Source organism: Eupeodes corollae, chromosome 1, assembly GCF_945859685.1.
Source record: "Eupeodes corollae chromosome 1, idEupCoro1.1, whole genome shotgun sequence".
Taxonomy (NCBI): Eukaryota; Metazoa; Arthropoda; class Insecta; order Diptera; family Syrphidae; genus Eupeodes; species Eupeodes corollae.
The window spans coordinates 275,246,984-275,267,267 of record NC_079147.1 but is presented as its reverse complement, the minus strand read 5'-3'; the positions used below and the strand labels follow the sequence as shown (position 1 = coordinate 275,267,267).

At 33.5% G+C, this 20,284-nt stretch overlaps 1 protein-coding gene across 1 annotated transcript in view; it reads left to right on the top strand.

Moving 5' to 3' along the window:
• Positions 1–3,082: 3,082 nt before the first annotated feature.
• The window catches only part of LOC129940587 (uncharacterized), a 35,838-nt gene continuing 18,636 nt past the window's right edge, over positions 3,083–20,284 (top strand). Inside the window, exon 1 of the mRNA XM_056048970.1 lies at positions 3,083–3,516. The gene's annotated coding sequence lies outside the window, so the exon portion shown is untranslated. The remainder of the gene's footprint in view (positions 3,517–20,284) is intronic.

The following is a 20,284-nucleotide window of genomic DNA, read 5'->3' as shown; positions in this document are numbered from 1 at the left end:
TATCTCGGTAGACACTGACTACTGCACTCCTACTTTGAGCTTTGTAAGGGTTTTAAGGTTATTTTTCCATCAAGAGAAGATTGGGAGGATGACATCGTGTCGATAGGTTTCGACACAACTGGAGTTGGTTCTGGGATCTTTTCTGAGTCCCTAAATGTAGCTAAATCCTTAAGGCTTCCTGACTTTGCTAGCGGGCTGACGAACTAGCATAGATCTCTCAGGCCAAGGCAAGACATAGCCAGGATTGTTGCAGTTTGTACCGGAGATTGGTCTAAAGGAGTTCATGCGGAGAAGTTGGGTATCTCCAACAACACCTTTTGCTGTAGTTGTAGTGACCAAAGAGAAAGTAAAACGATAATCCATTTCCTCTGCAAATTTCATGCTTTGGCAAACACTAGAATGAAATACTTTGGAAAACCATTCTTTCACGGACTCGATGAGCTATCTGAGACAAAGATTAGAAACCTAATCTTTTTTCTCAATGCGACAAAATGGCTCTAACATAATCGCTATGAAGCTTCTCTATAAATCTTTCCCTTTCTATCACAGGTCAAACGAGTTTTTTGTAACAAAACGGCGCACTACGGCGCTTATTGGATCTCAGGCTTAGGTTGGCTTGAGATCGCCATTTCTACCTACCTACCTATCGTCAAAACAAAAAGTAACCATAATGGATTCAAGTAACTTAAGCAAGTGTCAAACGCAAATGTCACTTCGAATTAAAATTTGTTGATATAAATGTTGGTTTGGATTATTATTAGGAGACAAGGACATGTAAACCTCTGCGTTGGGTTGAAATGCGTTTCAAATTTGACATTTGCTTAAGCTCGAGCCATTTAAATGGCTCTTGCGTAATTGCGCGAAAGTTAGCGAAATTTAACGAAACTGAGCAGAACGTCTATTATGGTTAGTGACATATAAGACTGCGTATTGGTTCGTTCCCTTAAGCTGGCTTAAACTCGATTAAGTCTATTATAGTTGGGCCTTAAGGCTGCGTATTGGTTCGTTCCCTTAAGCTGGCTTGTGCTCGGTGAAGTCTATTATAGTTGAGGCTTAAGGGTGAGTATTGGTTCGTTCCCTTAAGCTGATTTAAGCTCGGTTAAGTCTATTATAGTTGAGGCTTTAGCCAGAAGGATACAAATCCAACGACTGAGATGGCTTGGTTTCGTAGAGAGCATGCAAAAAAGTTCACGTCCGAAGGACAGCGCGATAAAGAAAGACCGCGGATCAGGTAGCGTGGCTCAAGTGGAAAGTGTGGAAAGTTTGTTGTGTGAGGCCCTAGTTCACACAAGGCTGTAGCGTCACCTTAAGTAGGGAAGCTAATGTTACGGACTTCCACTAAAAAATGGAGGATAAGAACATTCAACATTTAAAACGTGCATATAATTTTGAAAGCATTTAGTGCTTTTTTTAATTTTAAAAAAAGACTAAACTTGAAGCTGTGTTTTAAGATCCAATATTAAAAATATGCAAAAAATTAAATAATTGTCTTTTAATTCAAATTTAAATATAATCAACAAAATAAAATAAAATACAATACAAAACTCCAAATATACACTAAACCCCTATTGAGGTTACCCAACATAAACTGGTCTTAGTTTTTCCATGCTCTCCCGCAACAATCTACGTCTTCTCCTCCTGCGTTCCTTTACGTTATCCTTATTCTCATCCTTTTCATCATTTGTCTTTGCCATGGCCTTGATGCTGTTTTTCTTTTTCAATTCTTCGTATGTGCTTGATTTCGGACATTTAGAATTATTCAGAACTGATTTACAAACTTTTATCTGTTCTTCCCAATTCTTGATTTTTTCCTTTCCATCCTCTAAAATGTCTATTTTTGGCGTGGTTTTAGTATTGCTGTTGTTGTTAGGAGTATTTTGATAAGGTATTCCCATGTCCTTATAAACATATTTATTATTTGTTGAGGAATTCGCGTTGGAAGTATTCATTTTATCATGACGCTCCAAAAGCACATTTTCAAGGTCGCCTATATTTTGTAAAATATCAACTGTGCTTTCCCGTATGGAAGCAATGATAAGATCTAATTTATTCGAGTAACGAATGTTGTCCTTGTCATCGGAGGCAATGCTTGAATACATGTCGAATGTATCTTCTTGATTCGAATCCAATTCATTGTGATCGTAATTCGTGCCAAAGCCATCAATATCAGATGATGAAGTAAACTTGTATAAGGTTGAAATAATGAAGACCAAAAAGCATACAAATATATGAAATGTTATTTCCATTTTTTAATTAAAAGTTTGAAGTTTGAAAAAATAAATAAAAACTATAAACAAGTGATCTTTAAATTGTGCTCTGAGATTTTTTAAAATTAAGGTTTCTTTAATATCGAAAAAAGAAGAAGAAGTGAAAAATTCTTACTCCAGCTTTTTAATAAATAAAACATGATTAAAATCTTTGAGAAATGATTATTTTCAAACCAACTTTATTTTTTCTATTTACCACCAACTGCTTAATTTGCATTTAGTCCTTCATTATACTTAAAATATTTCGTCTCCAGTCCAGCTAGGCTTACTGGCTGAAACACATACACGCTTCAGCTTCGGCTCCGTCTGCGTTACGTTAGGGCTGCTTCGAGGTTGCTTTGAATGACATTTCTAAATATTATTTCATCCCTCCAAAGAGCAAATATTTTGTTTGTTGACATTTGTTTACAGCTGATGAGCTGTCAGACAAAGCAAATGTTCAGATAATTGAAGTAGAGCTTCCATTTGGAGTCACATTACGTTACATTACGTTCTTTTCCTTACGACTGTCAAACAAAACGTGAGGTCGAGGCTTCATTGTGATACCATGCATTGAATTCATATGGCTGAAATCGTAAACTTCACGTGAAGCCGAAGCTAAAGGGTGTTTGTGTTTCAGCCATACATGATTTTGAAGGTAGTATGCTCATCCCTTTGAACTTGCAGTGCAATTCCGTTTTTTTCACGCATACTCACCAAATGTCACTTTATGTCAGAAAATCTACCTCGCCTTTGGCAAAGAACAATGTAAGCCCTTTATAAGGCAGCGCACTTTCAAAACTGTAGTCTTCTTTTAACCACCGTACGCCACTCTTTGGCGGACGTGTTTTCTGCAAATTCAGCAAAAGAAAAAAGTTTCTCACACCAAACAGCAAAAAGGGACAGACATTTTTTAAAACGTTGTTCTTTGTGTTTTATTTCATCAATAGATTCTGTTTCAATTCGTGTGTTTCGATCTCTTATTTTCTATAAGTGAAAAAGAATCATATTTAAAAAACCTGAATTTTTTACTTTGTTTTTATTTAAATGGGCGTTGCTGCTAAAAACTTGCTGTTAAAAGTTTTCTAAATCGACAACGACCGAGATTTTTTGAAAACTTAAGGTTTGTCGTGGCTTTAATCTGAGTTTTGAAAAAAAAAGTTATTTGCGATGAACTTAATACCAAATATGTGCGCTATAAAATTTATATTGATTTTATTTTTTTATAACGGTTCGTATAATTGGAATAAAAAGATCTAAACAGTTTTAGGTAAGTAACTTTATTTTTTTTCCCTTAACCCTTTTTTAAAAGCATAAATTTGAAATATCGATTTTTAGCCAGACTTCAATCTTTTGCCTTGTCTGACAGCTTGTTCTTTATATTGTTTCGGTCATGGTGAAAATTATTGACGTAACAAGAACACAATATCATTTGTATGTCTTGCCTATACTCGTATTACTCCGAAAATGAATATTGTAACAAGGTGGTATGATGTGGCATGATGGGGGATTTTACTGTACGGGGTCTGTTAGGAGTTTTGAGATATGTATTTTCTGTGAATAACTCAACACGTGCCAAAAACTGTGGGTGGTTTTTGAAGGGTGGGCTTTGGGTTTGTCCTTGTTAAATTTTTCATAAACATGACGTATTGGTATATTTTAAGTTTTTATATAAGGCCAAACAAAATAGCAGCCTGACGTAAAAGGTTTAGGTACCTATATAGTGTAGCTGTAGCTATAATTTGACAATGAGCCACTTGAATGGCTTCCAAGAACTTATGACCTTTATTTTTGTAACGGAGTCACCTCTATTTAAAGGGAAGTGTGACGCATTGGCTGGGTTCTAAGAAGTTGACAGGCTTCTCGAGACATGCAAGAAACACTTTGGTAGTTATTATTGTTGGTATAGAATCTAATGTTATTATGGTAATGCTCATTGATGTGTATAATTGAACTACTTACTAGGAACGCAATTAGTTTTAAATTATATTTAATTCATAGGGTTCTCATGCCTTAGCTCATGGTCTGCAAATATGGGAGAACCTATAAAAAAAAAGAAATAGCTAAAATTTATATACTTCACATAAGGTCTGTTATTTTTAACTTAGTTTGAAATGTTGTGGTAGCACAAATAAAAAGCTAGCTATTGGATTCCATCTTTAAAGTCTCGAGTCATTTTCAAAAGTTCGCCACCTCAATTTTCTCAGATTTCGCCTCATTAACATTGACAGATTTGGAATTTTCTTATAAAAAATTAAAAACAAACAAGTCTTGAACTAAACAAAACTTAAATTGTTTATCAGCTAATTTTGGAAAGGAATTTTTAGAATGGTTATATTTAACTATATGTCATCTATAAAAATATATCAAATTTTCAGAAATAGTAATTGTAAGGTGTCATTGTGCTTTTAGTCTGGGTTTTTTCTGTGCATCCTGTGCACAAGTTTTTGTATAAACTGGAACATAGCAAACTATTTTTAAATTCTTTATATTCACAAAATTTAAAATACTTTCTCTGAGAATTATCGTAATCAGATTGTTTATAGCGGTTTCTAGACATATTTACATATATCGTAAAAAAGATGGCGTATTTTTAAAAATTTGTGTCCTCAAGTAATTCAGAGGATGTAGGATTTTACAGGAATAACAAAAACAATATCCATAGTACGAATAACACCGATAAAAGTTAGAGTAGAATCTTACTACGGATGGGTTTTTGACATTTATAAGAGTCTCGAACAGATCTTTTGTGATTTCGTTCTCAAATGTTGGTACGATTGATATTGCATTTGTAGCTCGATTGCTATGTTCATTGAGTAATTGTGCATTTGGAATCATGTGTGTTTTCTATTGGAGAAAAAAATCATTCTATTACTGTTGATATTATTTAGTTTTGTTAGTAAAAATGGACTAAATTGGCTTATTTTGCAAGAGAAAACAATAGTAAAGATAATTAAGTTTTTCTATGAAGGTTTATCTCAGTTTAGATTAAATAAATCTTTTTGGTGTTTCCACCGCACAAGGAGATTCAAAAATGATTGAGATTGACAACACTTTCTAAAATGCAAATGGTGTTTCGATTTTTCTTATGAAGTACAAGTGTGATAGTTTGATACATGTTCAACTATGAAAAACTGAATAGTTCTGCTCCATGTAAGAATATGCTACCTACTCCATGTGCAATTTGTTTTTAATTTGATTAAACCAAAACTGTATTTTGGTTTGGTTTTTGGTCTATTTACACAAACATGCAAATAAACAGACCATAACGCATTATCTGTAAAACCAAATCCTACCCATGTTTTTCTTCGCAATACTAGCTTATTTCAACTTGATTTAGGTACCTACGATATAAAGAATTTAGGAGAGCTTCAAGCTTTAAAATCGACTATCACATTACACAGACGTATGCATTTTCTTGATTTTGATAGCCAACTATTAAAAATCAGGTTACACGATTTCACCCCTGGCCTGAATTTCACTATTTTTTGTTTGGAATTTTTTGATATATAATACTCTGGCAAATATTCAATTGCATCAACTTTCAAATATAAAAATCGGACTACTGCGGATCGTTTTTTTTTGGCAATCTGTACTATATATGGAATACCAAAAAAACGCGGCTTTACTTAACATAGCTTTTAATTTATTTCTAACAAGGTGAAAACTTTGAACTCAGAGTAACGTTTATAAAAATGTACACATAAACATTAATATTTCGTTATTCAGTTACTGCATTGGTCGGAAGAAAGCATGCCCGATGAATGGAACCTCGGTATTGTTTGCCCGATCCTGTAAAAAAGAAGCCCTCTAAACTGCACCAACTATAGAGGAATCAGTGGTTTGTGCGATGGACTGTCATGCAAGGGGTCTTGGGTTCAATCCCTGCCTGTGACACCTTAATTTAAAAAAAAATATATAGTTTTCGCGGGTACTGCCTCTTGCGAGGAATTGACAAATCCTTCAAGAGTAATTCTTGTCATGAAAAAGTGCTTTCTCAAATTCGTCGTTCGGATTCGGCCTAAAATTGTAGGTCCCTTCCATTCCTGACAACAGTACTCGCACACAGGAATGGTTGAGAGCTGTAAGTCACTAGGCCCTGGTTCACAACGGACTGTTGCGCCACCCCCTTTGATTTGATTTTGTTTGAAAGAATAGTGCAGAGCTCACACGTAAACAATAGAGCACTATATTTGAAAAGTCTGTACAATTACTGACATATTCTGATAACATTGACATAATCGGAAGAACTCAGCGTGATGTCAATAGGGCTTTTGCGAGTATTGAGGCGGAGGTGGCAATAATGGGGTTTAACGGTTAATGAGGGCAAAGCAAAGAACATGCTGTTGTCAAAAAAGACACTACAACACCGATGGCTTGGTCAAAACTACACCATCGACAGATGTAACTTTGAGGTAGTTAAGGACTTCGTCTAGCTTGGCTCCGCTGTAGACGCAGAAAACAACACCAGCGCTGAGATCAAACGAAGAATAAATCTTGCTAACCGCTGTTTCCTTGGGCTAAGAAAGCAATTGGGTGGAAAGTCCTTTCTCGAAGGACCAAAGTGTCGCTATATATAAGACCCTCATTATCCTCGTCCTGCTATACGGTGCAGAAGCACGGACAATGACAAAAGCGGTCGTTTCAAGAGAAAAGTTCTTCGTGTGATCTACGGAAGATGGAACAACGAGCTGTACGGGCTGTACAGCGACGTAGGCTTAGCCAGAAGGGTAAAAGTCCAACGACTAAGATGGCTGGGTCACGTAGAGCGCATGGAAACCAATGATCCGGCCCGGAAAGTCTTCGAGTCCACACCCACAGGACAGCGCAGTAGAGGAAGACCGCGGATCCGCTGGCGCGCAAAAGTGAAAAGTGTCCTCACCCAACTTGAAGCGCGAAACTGGAGACATTTATCTAGGGACCGAGCTAGATGGAGAAGTTTGTTGGGTGAGGGTCTGGTTCACACAAAAAAGTTTTGCATTTTTTTGTAAAAAAAAAGTAGAAATAGCTCAACGTTTTCTTAAGATTTATCTAAGACTTGTTAAATTTAACAACTTATGAAGACTTTTTCAAAATGTATAGTTCCAAAAAAAAATTGGAATTTGAATAGGTACCCAAATACACATTATCAAGTGCCGTTAAAGCCACCTAAACTGGTTGTTCTGCTTCACCCTATTAGTTTGGTCCTTTTGGACATAGCCCTACTAAATTAAAGGAACTCTGGTCCATCTTGTGACATGACGTTCGAATTGTACAGGAGTCGCCTATCCGCGGTTCGTCGTCTGATGTGATAGATTAATGGAATTGCCAATCTTTCCTGTGTCAAACCACATCTATCTAAAAAGAGGAATGTCTCTGTTGTAATGAGAGAGTTGTTTGGAGAGAACGCCCTTTAAATTTAAATTGTTGATATAGAAGACATAACTCTGCCAGTGTGACTTTGAAAGATTTTTAATAACGAAATTGTCAATTCTTTTGATTCGAGTCCCGTTGTATATAGAACCCCGTTTGAATAGTAATGAACTTAAGAGCAGTCGGCTGTAATATGTAAGACGGTACATCATCGTAAACACTGCCGCTAGAACAACAGAAACTTCTAAATCTGGGAAGGGGCAACGGTGAACTACACAGCACAACTATAAACTGCCATCGGCCGTATGAGTGCCATGTAGCAAATTACGTTCATTTTAAAGTCAATCCGACTGCTGTAAGACAGACAGAAGGCTCCTCTGGCTCTGGTTAGTTCAGCATTTATGTCTGTCGAAATATAAAAAGTGATCTAACCGAATACTGATACCGAGGTACTTAACTACATTTTTTCTCGTTAATCGTGAAGATCAGCGATAACCATCTTGCGCTAATTCTTGCACGTATCCCTAGTGGTTCTAGCCAACGGCATCCGGAACAGAATTGTCTACGACTTCTGGACGATTATTTTCAATTTTCAGTCGCTGCAATATTGGTGAAGAGAGTCGGCAAATTCACCGCTACCTGTTGGAAACCATTTTAATTTGGAATTTTGTGTTATAGAAGTTGCCACTTTTGACAACAAACATTCTACCGTTTAGCATATTATAAAGTATATAGTTGTAGATAAAGACCCTATTACTATACGGTGTCAAAAAACTTTTTCAAATTAACCAGAACAGCACCTGTCCATTGATGTTTTGATTTATTGCATTAGATATCAGAAACAAGTTTAAACTCAGCGTGAATTGTGTCATGACCCGAATTGAACTCGAACTGTTTTTCCGGAATTATTTTGTTTTCCGCAGCCCACCTAGCCTTAGCCCTTTTGATGATATTCTCGAAAACTTTGCAGATGCTCTGAAGAAGACTTATCGACAGAAAGTTGGACGTTTTGGAGTTGTTCTTTCCCTTTTTCGGGAGAGGATGAACCACAGCGGCCTTCCAATGCACTGGATAATTATTGAAGAGTTTGGATAATTGCCTCCATCGGTATATGTGTTAGTACAAAGTTGGATATACCATCGAGGCATGCTGACTTTTCGTTTTTTATTGAGTTAAAGATGAGCTGAAGCTCGATCTTCGTTGCTAAGTGATTTGGCCCCTTTTGTTCAGCGATTATGGCGTTTGCCAAGAAATCTTCAATGACATTTTGTTAACTGACCAAATCTTGTGGTTCCATAACGTACTTATTCATAACCTTTATTTATCGTTAATTAAAAGATTGATATTTTTTATTGATGTCTTCAGTGTCCCAATATGTGGGTCTGTGAATCGTCTGCACAAGATTTTGAGCTTTGTCAGTCTATGTAGTGGGTCTATTGTCGCGTTTCTGTAAATCCTATACGCACTTACCATCACTCCACGCGTTCTCTGACAAGTATCTATTCAAAAAAATAAATACTGACATTTTTTGACATTGATTGAAATAAAACATGTTAGGTTAGAGTTGATTATTGCAAGCCAACCTGACAGGTTGGTATACAAACAAAATGGAACGCCTGGATCAATGAAACGATTTGGTTCTGAATTATAAAATTGAAATAATAATAATTCTGGGTATAATTTAAGTATTATTAAGTGCGTGTTTTTAGTATTCCACATATAGTACAGTGAGAAATTGCCAACAAAACGATCCGCAGTAGTCAGATTTTTGTATTTAAAAATTGGTACAACTGAAAGAAGATCTGTCAGAATAATAATACAAAAAACACACAAATAGAAGAAAGTTTTATGAAAATTAAATGTTAAAATTAACTTAGCAAAAAAAACCAACTAAAACTAAAAAAATGGACAATTTTCAAGAAGAAATGTTAAGAAAACATCTGGAAATTGAAATTCTATAAAAAAAGTTAATTTAACAATTGCTTCAAGAAGGGGGTTTGTTCGTAGACTACTACATTGACATGTGGTGTTGAAGCGAGCTTAAAGCTTGTTTCAATTCTTTATATACCTGAATCGAGTTGAAATGAGGTTGTTTCGCCTTGATTTCGTCGGGGATCGCAGTCGAGTCTGTTTATTTGCAAGTTTGTGTACAAAAAATATAGTTTTGTTTTAATCAAATTTGCAAAAATAGCGTATGGTGCTGAACTATTCAGTTCTCCATTGTTTCACACAAATCAAACTATCTTACTTGCACTTCACACATCGAAAACATCGAAACACCATTTGCATTTTAAAAAAAACCAGTCAAACTTAATAATTTTTAAATATTCTTGTGCTGTGGAAACACCAGAAAGATTTATTTAATCTAATCTGAGATAAACCTTCAACGGGAACATAGAAAAACTTAATTATCTTTACTATTGTTTTCTCTTGCAAAATAAGCCTATTTAGTCGATTTTTACTAACAAAACTAAATAATATCAACAGTAACAAATTCATTTTTGTCCCCAATAGAAAACGCACATGATTCCAAATGCACAACTACTCAACGAACACAACCATCGAGATACAAATTCAATATCAATCGTACCAATATTTGAAAACGAAATCACATAAGATCGATTCGAGACTCGTATAAATGTCGACAAGACGACAACCCATCGGTTGTAAGATTCTACTAACTTTTATCGGTGTTATTCATACTGCGGATATTGTTTTTGTTATTTGTGTAAAATCCTACCATACTATTGATAGGTTTTCCAACAAAACACGGATTAATTAACTCTGAAAAATTATTTATTAATATCCTTCCTCTAACCAATATTTTTGTAGCACAATTTATATACATATGCATTTAACATGTGAACTTAGATACAGTCGTTGGCAAAATTATTTGCACAACATAAAATTTACACAGCATCTCTTTATTGGAGCTTTATAACTTTAAAAATAATAAAGATATTGTCAATATTCTCACAACGGTACATAAAATAACAAAACTGAACTTCTAACGGTTCATTTTAAAAACATAAAAACCAAAATGGCAAAATTACTCGCACATTATATTAAACCGGCGAAATTATTTGCACATTTTTGGATTAGCACATTTAACACACTGGAAGCAAAAAAAAGCTTTTTTTTAGGAAAACAAAACTCTGCTTTGAAAATAGCATTACCTAGTAAGTTGTGCTTCCTCCTTTTGCCGCAATAACAGCAGCGAGGCGCCTTGGCATTGAGTCTATCAAGTTTTAAATTTATTCTGATGGAGCCGTATTCCAAGCTGTTATAAACTTTTCCCAGGTTTCATTTGAAGATCTTCCAACTTCCAATGTCTTGAGGAATTTTTCATTTTACAAGATGCCAAACATTTTCAATGACATTTAGGTCAGGGCTCTGCGTTGGCCATTTTAAAACTTCTTGGTCTACCTCAGATAAAAAGTTTGTATTATCCGGGCCGTATGTATAGGAGCATTATCTTGTTGAAGGATGAAATTACTCCCGATGAATATTGACCCTGCCGCTAGTGCAACATCATTTAGTATTTCCAAATAATGCGACTTTGTCATAGGGTTGGAGCATCTAACAATTGGTCCCACGCCACAATATGATATGCATCCCCATATCATTATTTTACCTCCTTTGGAATGCCTTGTGGGTTGTGTAACGGGTCGTTTGTTTTTTGATTGACGATCGCAGTAATAAAATTTCCGGCCATAGTTACCATCCAACGAACAAGCAGTTTCATCAGTCCAAAGTACACTTCTCCAAAAAGCCGGCGGTTTATTATGCTCTTTAGCGAATTCTAGTCTGAGGATTTTATTTTTTCTTGATATATGGGGCTTTTTTTGAATGACGTAGGCGTTAATATTATTCTCTTTCAGCCTACGTCGTATCGTCCTCTCACTAATAGCGTTTCCACGATCTTTGTTCAAATTACTAAGCACATTTTGAACTTTTGGACAGGGGTTACTTTTAAAGGAACGGATAATTTTTGTGTCTTCCCTTTTGGTCGTAGCCCTTTTTCTTAATCTACCAGCAAGACTTTTTACACTACCATGAGTTTTTTGTTTATCTATTACGTAATAAACTGTCCTCCGGGCGCAGCGATATTTAGCCGAAATTTTTGCTGCCGAAACACCAGATTGGAAGTCAGAAACAATAGCCGCGCGCTTTTCTGTTGAAATTTCATTCGTTTTAGCCATTTGAACAACCTGCCCGACGAAAACACCACAACAAACTACAAAAAATTACTAATTGCACCGTTTACCTTTGATTAGTCGTGTAAAAAAACTACCGTTAGACAGTCTAAGCAGTTCATTGCACTTGTGCAAATAATTTCGCCGGTGTAATATAATGTGCAAGTAATTTTGACACTTTGATTTTTATGTTTTTAAAATGAACCGGTAGAAGTTCAGTTTTGTTATTTTATGTACCGTTGTGAGAATATGTATTCATTATTAATAAAAATAAATATTGACAATATCTTTATTATTTTTAAAGTTATAAAGCTCAAATGAAGAGATGCCGTGTAAATTTTACGTTGTGCAAATAATTTTGCCAACGACTGTATGTATATTGTATATATGAACATATGTATGTCTAGATGAATTTGTATTTTTAATTCAAAAGAAAGAAAAAATTAAGTACAATAACGAATTAATCTATTGCTAATTTAACCCTCACATTGAGTTCATTAGGTAGCTAGGTACCTAACCTCATAATGTATCTATAAGTTGTCTAGCCAGTTCATTGAAAGTTCAATTATTATATTAAAATCGAATAATATAGCTGCTTGTACATTGGTTCATTCACAAAAAAAAATCCTTGGTTCTTGTCAAATGAATAAATGATAAGTATGTATATATCTAAAAATCAATGTTTAAAGATTTGTTTCCCTCGACCCACCTCCCCAAAAAATACATGTCCTAACGTATGCTCGAGCATATATAGACGTTATTTTAATACACATTCGACATTCTTTGTTATCAACAAAAAAAGTTGCTATTAAGGTAATCAATTATGTGAAACATTGGCAGGACACTTGGATCTCTTCTCGGCTTTAGATTGGGTTTGGTTGGGTACGACAATCTATTGGAATCCTTGTATCGGTTGGAAGAGTCAACAAATTTGTTAGTGGCATATGTCATGTGGCACCATCGATTTTCTTATATTGAGACACTCATAAAAGACAAGCCCAGAATAATGTTATTGACTCAAGGCAGCAACTATATATATATAAATATATGTACATACGTATTTGAAAAGGACATCACACAAGGCTTACACGAGTTGCATATTGTATTTGTTGTACATATATCTTCATCGTTTTGATAAAAGTGCCAAGTGGCAATATGTTGCTATTGGCATTTGAATAATGATGGGTACGGGTATATAAATATGTACATAACATACATATAGTTATGTGTAAAGAGATGGTGTCCTATTTTAACAATCAAAACTTATGTTTATTTGGATTTATTGATGAGGTTATATAAAGTGAGATTCGTAATTGATTTGATGTTGTAACATTTGTAAACAATTAAGATTAATATTGAATTTGTCGAATTGTATATTATTTGTGTCTTGGTCATCAGCTTATATTTATAGGATTTCTAAGAATTTTCTTAGCCAGGGGTTTATAGTCTATAAGAGCAGGAGAATTAAATGTACACTCCAAGTCCTTAGGATAGAATAAGACATTTTTGATAAGTAAAACTGATATTACCACCAAAGTGTATGGAGTGCAAGAGAGTATATAGTGCATTTACAAATAAAAATTGAAATTATCAGTTTTAAAAGAAGGAGTAATAGAGATCAAGAATACCGACTTCAAATAAAATTAAACATAAATGCAGGAAAAGAATTATTTGTAGGTAAATAAGTCCCTGGGAACTAAGTTCACTGAAAGTCCGGGTTGCAATTTTAAGTTGCAATTGAAAGTTGTGAAAAGTCAACACTTTCAAGAAAAAATGTCAGAAATTTGTTTCTGGTTCGAATTAGAAATAGAAAATGATATTTTTCAAAATATTGTGAAATTGTGCTCGATAGGAATGGAAATGTCTGGGTATAGGAATATACAAAATAAAATGCCGGACTGGTTCGCACGAACTTGCTCCTTTATGTAAAGAGTCTGTTTAAAAAAAGTACCTGTGTATCTAAGATTTAAAAATATACCTGTAAAATAAGTTTGTCTTCAAAGATATATGGCTGAAACACATACACGCTTCAGCTTCGGCTTCGTCTGCGTTACGTTAGGCCCGCTTCGAGGTTGCTTTGAATGACATTTCTATTATTTCATCCCTCCAAAGAGCAAATATTTTGTTGGTTGACATTTTTTCCAGCCGTTGAGCTGTGAGACAAAGCAAATGTTCAGATAATTGAACTAGAGCTTCTGTTTGGAGTCACATTACGTTACATTACGTTCTTTTCCTTACGATTGTCAAACGAAACGTGAGGTCAAAGCTCCATTGTGATAGCATGCATTGAATTCCTATGGCTGAACTCGTAAACGTCAGGCGAAGCCGAAGCTGAAGCGTGTATGTGATTCAGCCAATAAGTGCCATTTGATTTGTCAAAAAAAAAATCCATTTCTCAATTGTTTTTGTTTGAAAATCGTTAGACCGGTTTTATTTAAATTATTTTTTTTTATTCATAAACACAAATTTTCCATTTTTTCTTAAACATATTTATGTTATGCAGTTGTTTAGTGATTGAATAGAAATTTAGTCTGGACGAATCATCATCATATTTATATTATTTCGTAATGTCTCCCCCCTTTTTCGGCTCTTATACGGAACTAATTTTAACAAATAAGGTGTCAAAACAAAGAGAATTTTCCGTAGACCATGCGAAATGCAAACTTAATTTTGTATTATAATCAAAATATGAAATACTCGGAAAATACTATGTTAAGGGAAATGGTTTATGTATTTGAATGAACTTATTGAATACACACTATTTCTTGTTGGTAAGCTAGTTTCATCCCAAGACACAACTCATCCCGGAAATTAAAAATACTTGTAAGCATACTTAACGAAAACAATTGTTTCTGTATTCAACTAGTTCGTTTAAAGCTTTTTCCTTTGGATAGCTTTATTTTAATTTCATATTAGAAGAACCAGGATAGAAAATAATTTATCTAAAGATAAGATAGAGGAAGAACATGTATGTTTAAATTGTAAAGCAATCGCCTATTGGTTGTGTAGTAAGGTAGCTGTCTAAAACGAATAAAGAATAGTTCATAGGCGTGCCCAGTTTTATGCAGATAAAAAATAAACACTTGTTTATGATGAATGCTTAAGAAATGTTATTGGTAGGTAGAAGGTTCCTTATAGAAAATAATTATACTCTTTCTGGCTCGTTTCTTTAAAGTTGCACTAAGTATTTATTCTTTTAAACAGGCAAAGACAAGTAAAATATGTGTGAAACAACCTTATTCTTAAAGAATAATATCGTAAAATCATGTATACAAAGGTACTCATATTCTTCTCGCATGCGGCAATTCTTCCTCAAACCCGTCTATTGGTCGACCTTTTAATAGAACATCATCACCAAAGGAATTTCCATATGGGGACTGCCACTGTAATATCTGACATTCGAGAAAGTGCGTGGATCATTAGCATTCGGGGAACGGTTGAACGAGTGAGAAAAGGGCGCTTTATGTGCAAGCGTCTCAAAGCCAGAGCAGTCATACCGGCAATGAGACAGCTTCCAACGGCTCGCCTAGCCTTTGATTCCAGGCCCTTTACCCATGTCAGTGTGGATTGTTTCGGACCCATGTTAGTAAAATCAATCGAAGCACTGTAAAAACTTTTAGAGCAGTGAAGCAGATAGAATTGCTGAATGATCCGAGCTTGGATCAATATTATATGGCTGTCCGACGGACTAATAGTCCACCAAACTTCAAAAGAGACTTCAAACAACATTAGGTATTACTCGTTATTCCCAATTAATCAAACATATATCAATTGATACATTTTATCAACCGCTAATAAACTTCCCATAGGAAGTTATTGCAAGGGCTCCGATTTGTCGAATTGAAAATTTTGACATTTCTCGACGTTTCAAGGACCCAAGAGTCAAAATAAAAGATTTTAGTACTTTCGTACGTTCGCGACGTTTTTTTGTCGTCCATAGCTCAAGAACCAGAAGAGATATCGACTTCAAACAAATTTTGTTATAGAGATAATAAAGCAGAAAGATGCAGAAAGGGCTCTGAAGAAAATTGTGTGGGTGTTTTTGTTACCATGCAGTTTAAACAAAAGGTGACCATTTTAGTTAACCCTATTAATTAAGAATTAAATTTTACATTATATATCGTAACGTGATACCAAACAAGTATATATTAAAAAAAAAACAACTAACGCTTTTTTTATAAATCAAAAACACTGAAAAAAATGTTTCGCCTCAAAAATTTTACGAATACAAAATGATTTTATCTCCAAAACAATTGTGTGCAACGAAAAATATTGTTTTTAACATCTGGAAAGATTTTGAGAAAATTGAATTGAAAGTTTTTTTTATAAAAAATAAAAACCTAAAAAAAGCATTACTCAAAGTTGGTAAAAATTGAATTTCGACTCATACTTCAGATTATTGCTTTAGACTTATTTTTTTTATAAGAAATACTGTTTTCAACAGTCGGTAAAATTTTGAGAAAAATCGAATTGACATATTTTTTTACAAGAAATAAAAACTAAAAAGAGGCTGGGATGCGACCCACACTGATAACTTCCCATCCCGTCTGTCGATTTGTCTTGCTTAAAAGTTTGTCTATATGTATTTTTACCAAATTTGCGCACTATTTTTTGTAGATTGTCTTTTTTATGAAAAAACGGACTGTTGGATTTTTATATAAAAATTACTGAATATTGAAAACAATATTTTCTCTGAAATAAAATAAGTTTGAAGCCAATATTTAAAATTTTTGAAGAGTTATTTGAGTCGAAAATCAATTTTTACCAACTTTTCTACATTTTTTTTCAGGTTTTTATTTTTTGTAAAAAAAACTGTTGATTCGATTTTTCTCAAAATTTATCCTAATGTTGAAAACAATATTTCTTATAAGAAAAAATTAGTTAGAACCTATTATCTCAAAGTTTTTAAGAGATATTTGAGTCGAAAATCATTTTTTACGAACTTTTGTTAATTTTTTTTTCGGTTTTTAATTTTTTGTACAAAAACTGTCAAATCGATTTTTTTCAAACTTTAACTGAATGTTAACAACAAGATGTTTTGAAAGATAAAAGTAAATTAAAGCCAATATCTCAAGGTTTTGAAAAGATATTTGAGTCGAAAATCAATTTTTACCAACTTTTATACATTTTTTTTAGGTTTTTATTTTTTGTAAAAAAAACTGTCAATTAGATTTTTCTCAAAATTTTATCAGATATCAAAAACACTATTCTTCGTTGCAAAAAATTGTTTAAGAGATGAAATCATATTTCGGTCGTAAAATTTTGGAGGTGACAAATTTTTTTTTTTCAGTTTTATTGATTTATAAAAAAAACCGTTATATTGATTTTTTCAAAAAATATACCTGTTTTGTGTCACGTTACAATATATTATATAAAATTTAATTGAAGTCTCTAGCGTTTTTGGTTCGTAAGATATTTAGGGTTAACCAAAATTTTCACCTTTTTTTCAAACTGCTATGGTAAAAAAACCACCCACGCAATTTTCTTGAGAGCCCTTTCTGCATCTTTCTGCCTTATTATCTGTATAACAAAATTTATTTGAAGTCGATATCTCTTCTGGTTTTTGAGCTATGGACGACGAAAAAAACGTCGCGAACGTACTAACGTACGGACGTACGGACGTACAAACGTACGTACACACGCACGCACAGACATCTTTCTAAAAATCTTTTATTTCGACTCTAGAGACCTTGAAACGTCGAGAAATGTCAAAATTTTCAATTTGACAAATCGGACCCATTACAATAACTTCCTATGGGAAGTTAAAAAGAAAATTTAACAAAAGTTGCTAAAAATTGATTTTCATCTTTCCAAAAATTTGACATATTGGCTTTAAACTACTTTTATCTTTAAAAAAAATGGTGTCAACATTCAGTAAAATTTTGAGAAAAATCTAATTGACAGTTTTTTTACAAAAAATAAAAAAAAAAAACATTATATTGCCAACAAAACGACCCGTAGTAGCCAGATTTTTGTATTTAAAAATTGGTAGAACTGAAAGAATATCTGTCAGAATAATAATAAAAAAAAACACACAAATACAATAAAGTTTTGTGAAAATCAAAAGTTAAAATTAACTTAGCAAAAAAAATAACTAAAACTAATAAAATGGACAATTTCCAAGAAGAAATGTTAAGAAAACATCTGGAAATTGAGATTCTATAAAAAAAAGTTCATTTAACAATTGCTTCAAGGAGGGGGTTTGTTCGTAGACTACTACATTAACATGTGGTATTGAAACATGATTGAAGATCGTTTCGATTCTTTATTTAACTGAATCGAGTTGAAATGAAATTATTTCGCCTCGATTTCGGTCGGGGATCGAAGTTAATGCAAAATTTGTGAAGACAAATTTGTGTGGAGGAGTTGGTTTTACAGATAATGCATTATGATCTGTTTATTTGCATGTTTGTGTACAAAAAATATAGATTTGTTTTAATAAAATTACAAAAAAATGGACATTAAGTACGTAGCATATTCTTATATGGTGGTAACCTATTCAGTTCTTCATTGTTTAACACGAATCAAACTATCTCACTTACACTTTACACATCAAAAACATCGAAACACCATTTGCATTTTAGAAAGTGCTGTCATATTTAAGCATTTTTAAATCTTCTTGTGCAGTGGAAACACCAAAAAGATTTATTTAATATAAACTGAAAACTTAATTATCTTTTCTATTGTTTGCTCTTGCTTAATAAGCCCAGTTAGTCCATTTTCACTAACAAAACTAAATAATATCAATTTATGAATTTATTCCCCAATGGAAAACACATGATTCCAAATGCACAACTACTCAACGAACACAACCATCGATGTACAAATGCAATATCAACCGTACCAACATTTGGGAAATGCTACTTAAATTGGTAAAAATTTGTTTTCGACTGAAAATCTATTTAACAAAACTAGATTTTCAAACTAAACTATTTCTTTGTAAACCGGAAACTTTTTTAACCCAACTCGACAAACCTACAAACTTTCAAGCAAAACAAATCGACAGACGGGATGGAAAGTTATCAGTGTGGGTTGCATCCCAGCCTCTTTTTGTTTTAGCCTTGACAACTGTAATAAGTCTGCATGTAATTTATAGAAGAAATCCATTATTACAAAAATTTTGAAATACAGTTGTTTTCATAAAAATAGCAGTGCTCTCCAAATAAAACAACAAGCCCTTCAATATCAACGTTATAATATATTTCATTAAACTTCTAATAACAAAATAAAATATTTTATTCATAATAACAGAAAATAAATATTATCGATTTTTTACCGTTAGCTTTGTCACAGTAAAAATATATGGATGTTCATAAAAATAGCAGTGCATGACAAAGGACTACATCTATTTCGAAAGAAGTAAGAAAAAGTGTAATAAGTTATATTAAAGTATACAAATACTGTTAGCTTACATTTAGTACTTTGTTGCATAACCATTGTTTTTTATGACTGCTTCGCATCTACGTAATTCTTCCTCTACCATGCTTCACTATTTTTATAGTGTACCGTGGATCGTATGCTGCATTTTAGGGTCTTCTCACATATTCTTGACGACCCTTGGAACCAAAAAGGACGACTTTGCTTTCATCGCTCCACAGAAAATTTATCCATTTCTCTTTTGCACATGCCTTTTCGTCAATAATGGTACCTTGCGTGAACTTCGGCCATGTAACTTCGCTTACAAAAGACGTCTTCGTATTGTGACAGCGCTAATAAACAGTTGAAGTCCATTCCTTATTTTTCCAGAGCCTATGGAAGGGTTCTGTTTTGCTAACTGAACAATTTTTCTGTCAGTTCTTTCAGTAGTCATCCTTTTTGTGCCTCGCATTTTCGGTTTATTTTGCCATTTTAAGGCGTTACTGACCATTTTTGCTGAGCAGCCTAGGATGTCTTGAATAAATTGGTAGGTTTTTTCCTTCAAACGCAGTTTTCGAATAAGTTTTCGAACTTCTTCGGTGCAGTGTCCGATTGTTTATTTTTGAGCTAATATTTATTCATTTTGTATATGCTTGTATGTTACAAATACTTAAAACTTTAAATATTAAAACATTTACTTTAATTTTTAACACTTTTTAATTATAAAATCAAAAGCACTGCTACTTTTATAAACACTCTATATCCAGAGAGTTTGAAATAATGGGTGTTAACCGGGGAAAGTAGAGTATAACTTCAAGCTAAAAGTCTCTAATATGAAAACGAAAGACCGTTAGATGTAAGTAATGTACATTTTTTTTGTAAGAATTTACGTCAATTTACGTATTAATTGACAATCTAATAAAATGTGACCAGCACTTCTGTTTTTATGAACACAACTGTATATCAAAACTTGAATGTCATTTAATTGGTTTATTAGAAACCTTTTCATTTTGAGCCCAATTTTATCGTCGGATTCGATTGATGTTTTGTTCGATTTTAAAAAATCATATAATTCTAAATTAAAAAATTGCAATTTCTGTGGGTTTTTTTTCTCTCATTCTTCAAATTGCAGAA